Source organism: Microcebus murinus, chromosome 3 (genome assembly GCF_040939455.1).
Source record: "Microcebus murinus isolate Inina chromosome 3, M.murinus_Inina_mat1.0, whole genome shotgun sequence".
Lineage (NCBI taxonomy): Eukaryota > Metazoa > Chordata > Mammalia > Primates > Cheirogaleidae > Microcebus > Microcebus murinus.
The window spans coordinates 114,713,057-114,726,813 of record NC_134106.1 but is presented as its reverse complement, the minus strand read 5'-3'; the positions used below and the strand labels follow the sequence as shown (position 1 = coordinate 114,726,813).

The 13,757-nt window shown below is 62.9% G+C and overlaps 4 pseudogenes; all 4 read right to left on the bottom strand.

Annotated features, from left to right (window-relative positions):
• Positions 1 to 281: 281 nt before the first annotated feature.
• Positions 282 to 400, bottom strand: LOC142870101 (uncharacterized; annotated as a pseudogene).
• Positions 401 to 4,221: 3,821 nt separating this feature from the next.
• Positions 4,222 to 4,340, bottom strand: LOC142870100 (uncharacterized; annotated as a pseudogene).
• A 3,822-nt stretch (positions 4,341 to 8,162) lies between these two features.
• On the bottom strand, positions 8,163 to 8,281 carry LOC142870099 (uncharacterized; annotated as a pseudogene).
• Positions 8,282 to 12,099: 3,818 nt separating this feature from the next.
• LOC142870098 (uncharacterized) lies at positions 12,100 to 12,218 on the bottom strand (annotated as a pseudogene).
• Positions 12,219 to 13,757: the final 1,539 nt, after the last annotated feature.

Here is a 13,757-nt window from a genome sequence, read left to right as displayed (position 1 = left end):
GGCCTTCTTCTGGAACTCCCTCCCCTCTCAGACTCTCAAGGTTTCCTCCAGCGTGTCGGCTCCCACAGAGCAGACCTTTGGTCTGAGACCTGACTGTCCAGAAGCCACGCATGCTGCCGCGTGGCGGCGGTGTCACGGCTCGGGACAAGAGGAGGCCCAACGGCGCGGGCTGGGGCGCCAGGCACCGCGGCGGGCGCTGAGGGTGGGGGTCACCCCCACCCCGGGCCGCCCCCGCACTCCCAGAAACGCGACAGAACCAGAGGCAAAAAAAAAAAAGAAGAAGCCTACGGCACCCGGTATTCCCGGGCGGTCTCCCATCCAAGTTCTAACCAGGCCCGACCCTGCTTAGCTTCCGAGACCAGACGGGATCGGGCGCGTTCGGGGTGGTGTGGCCGTGGACGGCGGAGGGCGCCCCTGCCCCGCTCAAGAAGCCGAGCCTCTCTGCGCTTCCCCGCCGCCTCCTCCCGCCCCAGGCCCCGCGCCGGGTCGGGCCTGTTGAGTTCGCCGGCCGGGTCCCGCGGGCTCCGAGGGACGGGGGGTGACAGGCGGGGCGGGCAGGGAGCGGCGGGCCGGGGTTGGGGGCTGTCTCTGTACACACACACACTCACACTCACACTCACTCACTCACTCACACTCACACAAGATGCGCCTCCACGGCTGGACCCGCCCAGGTGGAGACCTTCAAGCCCCCCTCCTCTCCTCGCCTGGCCTCCTTCACCTCCCCGCCCCCCACCCCCAGCGCGCCGGGGCCGCAGACTGCGCACGGGCGGGAGGGGCGGGGCGCTCGCCCTTTGACCCCAGCCAGGGGCGGCCCTCCCCCACAACCCCTTTCAGCTGCGCCCCCCACCCTGTGGCCCGGCGGCCGCCTATTCCCCCGGGCCAGGGCTGGGGCACAGCGCACGGGGGAGGGGAGCCAGTGTATGGGGCGTCTCTCTCTCTCGGGATGTGTCCCATGGGTGGGGTGGGGTGGCGTGGTTTGTGGGGCGCTGAAGAAATCAGTCCCCTCCATCTCCTCCCTCTGGAAAACACCCAAGCCCTTGGAGAACTGCCCGCACCGCTACCGTGGGGGCCGGGACCCTCCTCTGTGTCCTCCTGTGGCCCAGTCCAAGGGGCCTGGGCCTGGCCGGGGCTGCACTGGACCCCAACCACCCTGGCGTGTGGACTCGCTAAAAATCGGCCATTAGATATTGGATTCCAGCGTCATTGAGGTCATTTCACTAATGAGTGCACCGCAAAGAGTTTCCTAATCCATCTGTGAGGGTGGCAACCGAAAGAGAATTTTAGAGCTGACAGAATAGGCGAGGAAAGGCATAGGAGATTTCCACACCCAGTAAGGAAGCCTTTCCCGAAGTGGAAGAAAGAAAGGAGCAAACAGAGACACCGGTAGCCCGCCCGGATCAGAGTCTGCCCCTGAGAGAAAGTACCCTGACCAGGTTCACCAGTGGGTGGGTCGCGAGCTAGCGGCACTCAGAAGAGCGAGGCCCGCAGTCTGTGCAGAAGACACCTGCACTCGGGTGTGTGTGGCGGCACAATTCACAAGCAGCTCCAGATGTTAAACCAAGGAGAAGCCAGGGAGTTCCCAACGCCCCAGGTGTCCTCAGCCCACGACTGGCTGCTGTGGGAATGCGAAGCCCGGCTCCTTGTCTCAGAGCGGGGCAACCAGGAGGTGTGATGTCCACCCCGGGGTTCCCAGGAGGATCAGACTGAAGCTGGGACTTGGCCTGAAAGTGTCCCCTCGCATGGCCACCCCCTTCCCCTTCCTGCTCCTCTACTCCTGGTGCCCCTCCATCCAGGGGCCAGACCTTAAAGAGTCACCCGCAAGAGAATCCTGGTCCCAAAGGAGCCTTCTGGGGGACCCCTGCTGAGAGAGGTTGTGGGCATGGCCCGCTGGGGCTCTGCCCGACCCAGGGCTGAGAGATGCAACCTCCCAGCTCTGGGTCCCTGCAGGAAGTGTTGGCAAGCACAGGGCCAGTCCTCCAAAGGCCCAGGTGCAGGGAGCCCAGGCCAAGCATCCCGTGGAAGAAGCCACATGCTGTGCCACCCCGGGGAACACCACTGCAGGCCACGGCCCTTCCCACCTCCTCCTCCTCCTCCTCCTCCTCCTCCTCCTCCTCCCACCCCGCCCCCGCCCCCACATGGCACAGGGCCCAGAGACACCTCAGACACTTGCTACCCAAAGTGCAAAGGGCATCAGTTGCTCCTCCAAACCCCCCCCCCAGCCCAGCAGACCACGTTGTCCAGCCAGCCCCCGGGCCTCCCTGGGGTGCCCAGCACAAAAGTGCAGACACCCACCGGACCCTCAATCTCAGTTTTCGGATGTTTTTGCCACTCTAAGGACCCGCAGGCCAGCTGGGCCTTCTGGCAGGACAGAGAGCCCCGGAATCCGACGTGGAGAGCTGGGTATACGTCCCCATGAGGAGGCGGTCCCCACCTCCGCGGCTATCCCCTTGCGGGGAGCGGCAGCCGCGGGGCCTCAGAGAAGACACCAGGCTGGGCCCCCACGGCACAGCGGGAGCACGTCCCCCGCAGGCCACTTAGCGACGGCGGCCAGCCGGCGGACGGTTGGGTTGCACGAGACGCTGCGGCCGCCCTGCTACCGGGTTCCTGGGAGGGCGTCCTGGAACCAGCGTCCACACCAAGCCCTTGGAAGGCCCAGGCGACGGAGGAGCCCCGTCAGGCAGGGGCCGAGGACGGTGACGGCCCGGGCGGGGACGAGCGTGTCAGGCAGGGGCAGAGGACGGTGACAGGTGATAGGCCGGGCGGGAAGGAGTCAGTCAGGCAGGGGCCGTGGAGGAGACGGGCTGGGTAAGGGTTAGGGTTAGTGTCAGGGCACAAGTCACAATCGCAAAGACCTGGAAGCCACCCGAGTGCCCATCGACCCACGAGTGGGTAAATAAAATGTGGCGCGTGGACACCACGGAGTGCTATTCGGCTATGAGGAGCAGCGGTGAGGGGGCACCTCTCGTGGTTCTCCTGGCCAGAGCTGGAACCCGTTCCAGTAAGCCAAGTATCCCAAGAATGGACACACGAGCACCACGTGCTCGCGCTCACCAGCAAATGGGTACGAACCGATGGACACCTAAGTGGACACAGAGGAATCACCTTCTTCGGGTGGGTGTCGGGCGGGTGGGGGGAGGGGATGGGCATACACATCCATTAGGAATGGGGTGGGTACGCACCGACTGGGGGATGGGCGCACTTGAAGCTCTGACCCGAGGGGGGAGGCTGGGAGAGGGCAACGCACCCGACCTTAACATTGGTGCCCCCACAATATGCTGGAACAACATGAGAGGTAAATGAATAAGAACACGGGGGGGGGGAGGGGGGCACGGGCAACACATGTCACCTTAATACTTGGACTCCCATCATCTGCTTGAAAAGAGAGAGAAAAGAAAATGCAATAATAGAGATAAGAGACACTTTTTAAAAATAATGAATCCGGCCGGGCGCTGTGGCTCACGCCTGTAATCCTAGCTCTTGGGAGGCCGAGGCGGGCGGATTGCTCAAGGTCAGGAGTTCAAAACCAGCCTGAGCAAGAGCGAGACCCCGTCTCTACTATAAATAGAAAGAAATTAATTGGCCAACTGATATATATATAAAAAATTAGCGGGGCATGGTGGCGCATGCCTGCAGTCCCAGCTACCCTGGAGGCTGAGGCAGAAGGATCACTGGAGCCCAGGAGTTTGAAGTTGCTGTGAGCTAGGCTGACGCCACGGCACTCACTCTAGCCTGGGCAACAAACCGAGACTCTGTCTCAAAAAAAAAAAAAAAAAAATGAATCCGAAGAGAAAAGTAAAAGGAGGCCTGTGGAGCAGGTCTGGGTGTGACTCCGGATCCCCGAACATCAGGTGCCACCACCAAAGATTCCTACGTGTAGCCCATAGAACCCCAAAAGCAACGGGAGGAGTTCTGGTCACATACTCCCTCAAAATGACATCCTGGCCTTCTTCTGGAACTCCCTCCCCTCTCAGACTCTCAAGGTTTCCTCCAGCGTGTCGGCTCCCACAGAGCAGACCTTTGGTCTGAGACCTGACTGTCCAGAAGCCACGCATGCTGCCGCGTGGCGGCGGTGTCACGGCTCGGGACAAGAGGAGGCCCAACGGCGCGGGCTGGGGCGCCAGGCACCGCGGCGGGCGCTGAGGGTGGGGGTCACCCCCACCCCGGGCCGCCCCCGCACTCCCAGAAACGCGACAGAACCAGAGGCAAAAAAAAAAAAGAAGAAGCCTACGGCACCCGGTATTCCCGGGCGGTCTCCCATCCAAGTTCTAACCAGGCCCGACCCTGCTTAGCTTCCGAGACCAGACGGGATCGGGCGCGTTCGGGGTGGTGTGGCCGTGGACGGCGGAGGGCGCCCCTGCCCCGCTCAAGAAGCCGAGCCTCTCTGCGCTTCCCCGCCGCCTCCTCCCGCCCCAGGCCCCGCGCCGGGTCGGGCCTGTTGAGTTCGCCGGCCGGGTCCCGCGGGCTCCCAGGGACGAGGGGTGACAGGCGGGGCGGGCAGGGAGCGGCGGGCCGGGGTTGGGGGCTGTCTCTGTACACACACACACTCACACTCACACTCACTCACTCACTCACACTCACACAAGATGCGCCTCCACGGCTGGACCCGCCAAGGTGGAGACCTTCAAGCCCCCCTCCTCTCCTGGCCTGGCCTCCTTCACCTCCCCGCCCCCCACCCCCAGCGCGCCGGGGCCGCAGACTGCGCACGGGCGGGAGGGGCGGGGCGCTCGCCCTTTGACCCCAGCCAGGGGCGGCCCTCCCCCACAACCCCTTTCAGCTGCGCCCCCCACCCTGTGGCCCGGCGGCCGCCTATTCCCCCGGGCCAGGGCTGGGGCACAGCGCACGGGGGAGGGGAGCCAGTGTATGGGGCGTCTCTCTCTCTCGGGATGTGTCCCATGGGTGGGGTGGGGTGGCGTGGTTTGTGGGGCGCTGAAGAAATCAGTCCCCTCCATCTCCTCCCTCTGGAAAACACCCAAGCCCTTGGAGAACTGCCCGCACCGCTACCGTGGGGGCCGGGACCCTCCTCTGTGTCCTCCTGTGGCCCAGTCCAAGGGGCCTGGGCCTGGCCGGGGCTGCACTGGACCCCAACCACCCTGGCGTGTGGACTCGCTAAAAATCGGCCATTAGATATTGGATTCCAGCGTCATTGAGGTCATTTCACTAATGAGTGCACCGCAAAGAGTTTCCTAATCCATCTGTGAGGGTGGCAACCGAAAGAGAATTTTAGAGCTGACAGAATAGGCGAGGAAAGGCATAGGAGATTTCCACACCCAGTAAGGAAGCCTTTCCCGAAGTGGAAGAAAGAAAGGAGCAAACAGAGACACCGGTAGCCCGCCCGGATCAGAGTCTGCCCCTGAGAGAAAGTACCCTGACCAGGTTCACCAGTGGGTGGGTCGCGAGCTAGCGGCACTCAGAAGAGCGAGGCCCGCAGTCTGTGCAGAAGACACCTGCACTCGGGTGTGTGTGGCGGCACAATTCACAAGCAGCTCCAGATGTTAAACCAAGGAGAAGCCAGGGAGTTCCCAACGCCCCAGGTGTCCTCAGCCCACGACTGGCTGCTGTGGGAATGCGAAGCCCGGCTCCTTGTCTCAGAGCGGGGCAACCAGGAGGTGTGATGTCCACCCCGGGGTTCCCAGGAGGATCAGACTGAAGCTGGGACTTGGCCTGAAAGTGTCCCCTCGCATGGCCACCCCCTTCCCCTTCCTGCTCCTCTACTCCTGGTGCCCCTCCATCCAGGGGCCAGACCTTAAAGAGTCACCCGCAAGAGAATCCTGGTCCCAAAGGAGCCTTCTGGGGGACCCCTGCTGAGAGAGGTTGTGGGCATGGCCCGCTGGGGCTCTGCCCGACCCAGGGCTGAGAGATGCAACCTCCCAGCTCTGGGTCCCTGCAGGAAGTGTTGGCAAGCACAGGGCCAGTCCTCCAAAGGCCCAGGTGCAGGGAGCCCAGGCCAAGCATCCCGTGGAAGAAGCCACATGCTGTGCCACCCCGGGGAACACCACTGCAGGCCACGGCCCTTCCCACCTCCTCCTCCTCCTCCTCCTCCTCCTCCTCCTCCTCCCACCCCGCCCCCGCCCCCACATGGCACAGGGCCCAGAGACACCTCAGACACTTGCTACCCAAAGTGCAAAGGGCATCAGTTGCTCCTCCAAACCCCCCCCCCAGCCCAGCAGACCACGTTGTCCAGCCAGCCCCCGGGCCTCCCTGGGGTGCCCAGCACAAAAGTGCAGACACCCACCGGACCCTCAATCTCAGTTTTCGGATGTTTTTGCCACTCTAAGGACCCGCAGGCCAGCTGGGCCTTCTGGCAGGACAGAGAGCCCCGGAATCCGACGTGGAGAGCTGGGTATACGTCCCCATGAGGAGGCGGTCCCCACCTCCGCGGCTATCCCCTTGCGGGGAGCGGCAGCCGCGGGGCCTCAGAGAAGACACCAGGCTGGGCCCCCACGGCACAGCGGGAGCACGTCCCCCGCAGGCCACTTAGCGACGGCGGCCAGCCGGCGGACGGTTGGGTTGCACGAGACGCTGCGGCCGCCCTGCTACCGGGTTCCTGGGAGGGCGTCCTGGAACCAGCGTCCACACCAAGCCCTTGGAAGGCCCAGGCGACGGAGGAGCCCCGTCAGGCAGGGGCCGAGGACGGTGACGGCCCGGGCGGGGACGAGCGTGTCAGGCAGGGGCAGAGGACGGTGACAGGTGATAGGCCGGGCGGGAAGGAGTCAGTCAGGCAGGGGCCGTGGAGGAGACGGGCTGGGTAAGGGTTAGGGTTAGTGTCAGGGCACAAGTCACAATCGCAAAGACCTGGAAGCCACCCGAGTGCCCATCGACCCACGAGTGGGTAAATAAAATGTGGCGCGTGGACACCACGGAGTGCTATTCGGCTATGAGGAGCAGCGGTGAGGGGGCACCTCTCGTGGTTCTCCTGGCCAGAGCTGGAACCCGTTCCAGTAAGCCAAGTATCCCAAGAATGGACACACGAGCACCACGTGCTCGCGCTCACCAGCAAATGGGTACGAACCGATGGACACCTAAGTGGACACAGAGGAATCACCTTCTTCGGGTGGGTGTCGGGCGGGTGGGGGGAGGGGATGGGCATACACATCCATTAGGAATGGGGTGGGTACGCACCGACTGGGGGATGGGCGCACTTGAAGCTCTGACCCGAGGGGGGAGGCTGGGAGAGGGCAACGCACCCGACCTTAACATTGGTGCCCCCACAATATGCTGGAACAACATGAGAGGTAAATGAATAAGAACACGGGGGGGGGGAGGGGGGCACGGGCAACACATGTCACCTTAATACTTGGACTCCCATCATCTGCTTGAAAAGAGAGAGAAAAGAAAATGCAATAATAGAGATAAGAGACACTTTTTAAAAATAATGAATCCGGCCGGGCGCTGTGGCTCACGCCTGTAATCCTAGCTCTTGGGAGGCCGAGGCGGGCGGATTGCTCAAGGTCAGGAGTTCAAAACCAGCCTGAGCAAGAGCGAGACCCCGTCTCTACTATAAATAGAAAGAAATTAATTGGCCAACTGATATATATATAAAAAATTAGCGGGGCATGGTGGCGCATGCCTGCAGTCCCAGCTACCCTGGAGGCTGAGGCAGAAGGATCACTGGAGCCCAGGAGTTTGAAGTTGCTGTGAGCTAGGCTGACGCCACGGCACTCACTCTAGCCTGGGCAACAAACCGAGACTCTGTCTCAAAAAAAAAAAAAAAAAAAATGAATCCGAAGAGAAAAGTAAAAGGAGGCCTGTGGAGCAGGTCTGGGTGTGACTCCGGATCCCCGAACATCAGGTGCCACCACCAAAGATTCCTACGTGTAGCCCATAGAACCCCAAAAGCAACGGGAGGAGTTCTGGTCACATACTCCCTCAAAATGACATCCTGGCCTTCTTCTGGAACTCCCTCCCCTCTCAGACTCTCAAGGTTTCCTCCAGCGTGTCGGCTCCCACAGAGCAGACCTTTGGTCTGAGACCTGACTGTCCAGAAGCCACGCATGCTGCCGCGTGGCGGCGGTGTCACGGCTCGGGACAAGAGGAGGCCCAACGGCGCGGGCTGGGGCGCCAGGCACCGCGGCGGGCGCTGAGGGTGGGGGTCACCCCCACCCCGGGCCGCCCCCGCACTCCCAGAAACGCGACAGAACCAGAGGCAAAAAAAAAAAAGAAGAAGCCTACGGCACCCGGTATTCCCGGGCGGTCTCCCATCCAAGTTCTAACCAGGCCCGACCCTGCTTAGCTTCCGAGACCAGACGGGATCGGGCGCGTTCGGGGTGGTGTGGCCGTGGACGGCGGAGGGCGCCCCTGCCCCGCTCAAGAAGCCGAGCCTCTCTGCGCTTCCCCGCCGCCTCCTCCCGCCCCAGGCCCCGCGCCGGGTCGGGCCTGTTGAGTTCGCCGGCCGGGTCCCGCGGGCTCCGAGGGACGGGGGGTGACAGGCGGGGCGGGCAGGGAGCGGCGGGCCGGGGTTGGGGGCTGTCTCTGTACACACACACACTCACACTCACACTCACTCACTCACTCACACTCACACAAGATGCGCCTCCACGGCTGGACCCGCCCAGGTGGAGACCTTCAAGCCCCCCTCCTCTCCTCGCCTGGCCTCCTTCACCTCCCCGCCCCCCACCCCCAGCGCGCCGGGGCCGCAGACTGCGCACGGGCGGGAGGGGCGGGGCGCTCGCCCTTTGACCCCAGCCAGGGGCGGCCCTCCCCCACAACCCCTTTCAGCTGCGCCCCCCACCCTGTGGCCCGGCGGCCGCCTATTCCCCCGGGCCAGGGCTGGGGCACAGCGCACGGGGGAGGGGAGCCAGTGTATGGGGCGTCTCTCTCTCTCGGGATGTGTCCCATGGGTGGGGTGGGGTGGCGTGGTTTGTGGGGCGCTGAAGAAATCAGTCCCCTCCATCTCCTCCCTCTGGAAAACACCCAAGCCCTTGGAGAACTGCCCGCACCGCTACCGTGGGGGCCGGGACCCTCCTCTGTGTCCTCCTGTGGCCCAGTCCAAGGGGCCTGGGCCTGGCCGGGGCTGCACTGGACCCCAACCACCCTGGCGTGTGGACTCGCTAAAAATCGGCCATTAGATATTGGATTCCAGCGTCATTGAGGTCATTTCACTAATGAGTGCACCGCAAAGAGTTTCCTAATCCATCTGTGAGGGTGGCAACCGAAAGAGAATTTTAGAGCTGACAGAATAGGCGAGGAAAGGCATAGGAGATTTCCACACCCAGTAAGGAAGCCTTTCCCGAAGTGGAAGAAAGAAAGGAGCAAACAGAGACACCGGTAGCCCGCCCGGATCAGAGTCTGCCCCTGAGAGAAAGTACCCTGACCAGGTTCACCAGTGGGTGGGTCGCGAGCTAGCGGCACTCAGAAGAGCGAGGCCCGCAGTCTGTGCAGAAGACACCTGCACTCGGGTGTGTGTGGCGGCACAATTCACAAGCAGCTCCAGATGTTAAACCAAGGAGAAGCCAGGGAGTTCCCAACGCCCCAGGTGTCCTCAGCCCACGACTGGCTGCTGTGGGAATGCGAAGCCCGGCTCCTTGTCTCAGAGCGGGGCAACCAGGAGGTGTGATGTCCACCCCGGGGTTCCCAGGAGGATCAGACTGAAGCTGGGACTTGGCCTGAAAGTGTCCCCTCGCATGGCCACCCCCTTCCCCTTCCTGCTCCTCTACTCCTGGTGCCCCTCCATCCAGGGGCCAGACCTTAAAGAGTCACCCGCAAGAGAATCCTGGTCCCAAAGGAGCCTTCTGGGGGACCCCTGCTGAGAGAGGTTGTGGGCATGGCCCGCTGGGGCTCTGCCCGACCCAGGGCTGAGAGATGCAACCTCCCAGCTCTGGGTCCCTGCAGGAAGTGTTGGCAAGCACAGGGCCAGTCCTCCAAAGGCCCAGGTGCAGGGAGCCCAGGCCAAGCATCCCGTGGAAGAAGCCACATGCTGTGCCACCCCGGGGAACACCACTGCAGGCCACGGCCCTTCCCACCTCCTCCTCCTCCTCCTCCTCCTCCTCCTCCTCCTCCCACCCCGCCCCCGCCCCCACATGGCACAGGGCCCAGAGACACCTCAGACACTTGCTACCCAAAGTGCAAAGGGCATCAGTTGCTCCTCCAAACCCCCCCCCCAGCCCAGCAGACCACGTTGTCCAGCCAGCCCCCGGGCCTCCCTGGGGTGCCCAGCACAAAAGTGCAGACACCCACCGGACCCTCAATCTCAGTTTTCGGATGTTTTTGCCACTCTAAGGACCCGCAGGCCAGCTGGGCCTTCTGGCAGGACAGAGAGCCCCGGAATCCGACGTGGAGAGCTGGGTATACGTCCCCATGAGGAGGCGGTCCCCACCTCCGCGGCTATCCCCTTGCGGGGAGCGGCAGCCGCGGGGCCTCAGAGAAGACACCAGGCTGGGCCCCCACGGCACAGCGGGAGCACGTCCCCCGCAGGCCACTTAGCGACGGCGGCCAGCCGGCGGACGGTTGGGTTGCACGAGACGCTGCGGCCGCCCTGCTACCGGGTTCCTGGGAGGGCGTCCTGGAACCAGCGTCCACACCAAGCCCTTGGAAGGCCCAGGCGACGGAGGAGCCCCGTCAGGCAGGGGCCGAGGACGGTGACGGCCCGGGCGGGGACGAGCGTGTCAGGCAGGGGCAGAGGACGGTGACAGGTGATAGGCCGGGCGGGAAGGAGTCAGTCAGGCAGGGGCCGTGGAGGAGACGGGCTGGGTAAGGGTTAGGGTTAGTGTCAGGGCACAAGTCACAATCGCAAAGACCTGGAAGCCACCCGAGTGCCCATCGACCCACGAGTGGGTAAATAAAATGTGGCGCGTGGACACCACGGAGTGCTATTCGGCTATGAGGAGCAGCGGTGAGGGGGCACCTCTCGTGGTTCTCCTGGCCAGAGCTGGAACCCGTTCCAGTAAGCCAAGTATCCCAAGAATGGACACACGAGCACCACGTGCTCGCGCTCACCAGCAAATGGGTACGAACCGATGGACACCTAAGTGGACACAGAGGAATCACCTTCTTCGGGTGGGTGTCGGGCGGGTGGGGGGAGGGGATGGGCATACACATCCATTAGGAATGGGGTGGGTACGCACCGACTGGGGGATGGGCGCACTTGAAGCTCTGACCCGAGGGGGGAGGCTGGGAGAGGGCAACGCACCCGACCTTAACATTGGTGCCCCCACAATATGCTGGAACAACATGAGAGGTAAATGAATAAGAACACGGGGGGGGAGGGGGGCACGGGCAACACATGTCACCTTAATACTTGGACTCCCATCATCTGCTTGAAAAGAGAGAGAAAAGAAAATGCAATAATAGAGATAAGAGACACTTTTTAAAAATAATGAATCCGGCCGGGCGCTGTGGCTCACGCCTGTAATCCTAGCTCTTGGGAGGCCGAGGCGGGCGGATTGCTCAAGGTCAGGAGTTCAAAACCAGCCTGAGCAAGAGCGAGACCCCGTCTCTACTATAAATAGAAAGAAATTAATTGGCCAACTGATATATATATAAAAAATTAGCGGGGCATGGTGGCGCATGCCTGCAGTCCCAGCTACCCTGGAGGCTGAGGCAGAAGGATCACTGGAGCCCAGGAGTTTGAAGTTGCTGTGAGCTAGGCTGACGCCACGGCACTCACTCTAGCCTGGGCAACAAACCGAGACTCTGTCTCAAAAAAAAAAAAAAAAAATGAATCCGAAGAGAAAAGTAAAAGGAGGCCTGTGGAGCAGGTCTGGGTGTGACTCCGGATCCCCGAACATCAGGTGCCACCACCAAAGATTCCTACGTGTAGCCCATAGAACCCCAAAAGCAACGGGAGGAGTTCTGGTCACATACTCCCTCAAAATGACATCCTGGCCTTCTTCTGGAACTCCCTCCCCTCTCAGACTCTCAAGGTTTCCTCCAGCGTGTCGGCTCCCACAGAGCAGACCTTTGGTCTGAGACCTGACTGTCCAGAAGCCACGCATGCTGCCGCGTGGCGGCGGTGTCACGGCTCGGGACAAGAGGAGGCCCAACGGCGCGGGCTGGGGCGCCAGGCACCGCGGCGGGCGCTGAGGGTGGGGGTCACCCCCACCCCGGGCCGCCCCCGCACTCCCAGAAACGCGACAGAACCAGAGGCAAAAAAAAAAAAGAAGAAGCCTACGGCACCCGGTATTCCCGGGCGGTCTCCCATCCAAGTTCTAACCAGGCCCGACCCTGCTTAGCTTCCGAGACCAGACGGGATCGGGCGCGTTCGGGGTGGTGTGGCCGTGGACGGCGGAGGGCGCCCCTGCCCCGCTCAAGAAGCCGAGCCTCTCTGCGCTTCCCCGCCGCCTCCTCCCGCCCCAGGCCCCGCGCCGGGTCGGGCCTGTTGAGTTCGCCGGCCGGGTCCCGCGGGCTCCCAGGGACGGGGGGTGACAGGCGGGGCGGGCAGGGAGCGGCGGGCCGGGGTTGGGGGCTGTCTCTGTACACACACACACTCACACTCACACTCACTCACTCACTCACACTCACACAAGATGCGCCTCCACGGCTGGACCCGCCCAGGTGGAGACCTTCAAGCCCCCCTCCTCTCCTCGCCTGGCCTCCTTCACCTCCCCGCCCCCCACCCCCAGCGCGCCGGGGCCGCAGACTGCGCACGGGCGGGAGGGGCGGGGCGCTCGCCCTTTGACCCCAGCCAGGGGCGGCCCTCCCCCACAACCCCTTTCAGCTGCGCCCCCCACCCTGTGGCCCGGCGGCCGCCTATTCCCCCGGGCCAGGGCTGGGGCACAGCGCACGGGGGAGGGGAGCCAGTGTATGGGGCGTCTCTCTCTCTCGGGATGTGTCCCATGGGTGGGGTGGGGTGGCGTGGTTTGTGGGGCGCTGAAGAAATCAGTCCCCTCCATCTCCTCCCTCTGGAAAACACCCAAGCCCTTGGAGAACTGCCCGCACCGCTACCGTGGGGGCCGGGACCCTCCTCTGTGTCCTCCTGTGGCCCAGTCCAAGGGGCCTGGGCCTGGCCGGGGCTGCACTGGACCCCAACCACCCTGGCGTGTGGACTCGCTAAAAATCGGCCATTAGATATTGGATTCCAGCGTCATTGAGGTCATTTCACTAATGAGTGCACCGCAAAGAGTTTCCTAATCCATCTGTGAGGGTGGCAACCGAAAGAGAATTTTAGAGCTGACAGAATAGGCGAGGAAAGGCATAGGAGATTTCCACACCCAGTAAGGAAGCCTTTCCCGAAGTGGAAGAAAGAAAGGAGCAAACAGAGACACCGGTAGCCCGCCCGGATCAGAGTCTGCCCCTGAGAGAAAGTACCCTGACCAGGTTCACCAGTGGGTGGGTCGCGAGCTAGCGGCACTCAGAAGAGCGAGGCCCGCAGTCTGTGCAGAAGACACCTGCACTCGGGTGTGTGTGGCGGCACAATTCACAAGCAGCTCCAGATGTTAAACCAAGGAGAAGCCAGGGAGTTCCCAACGCCCCAGGTGTCCTCAGCCCACGACTGGCTGCTGTGGGAATGCGAAGCCCGGCTCCTTGTCTCAGAGCGGGGCAACCAGGAGGTGTGATGTCCACCCCGGGGTTCCCAGGAGGATCAGACTGAAGCTGGGACTTGGCCTGAAAGTGTCCCCTCGCATGGCCACCCCCTTCCCCTTCCTGCTCCTCTACTCCTGGTGCCCCTCCATCCAGGGGCCAGACCTTAAAGAGTCACCCGCAAGAGAATCCTGGTCCCAAAGGAGCCTTCTGGGGGACCCCTGCTGAGAGAGGTTGTGGGCATGGCCCGCTGGGGCTCTGCCCGACCCAGGGCTGAGAGATGCAACCTCCCAGCTCTGGGT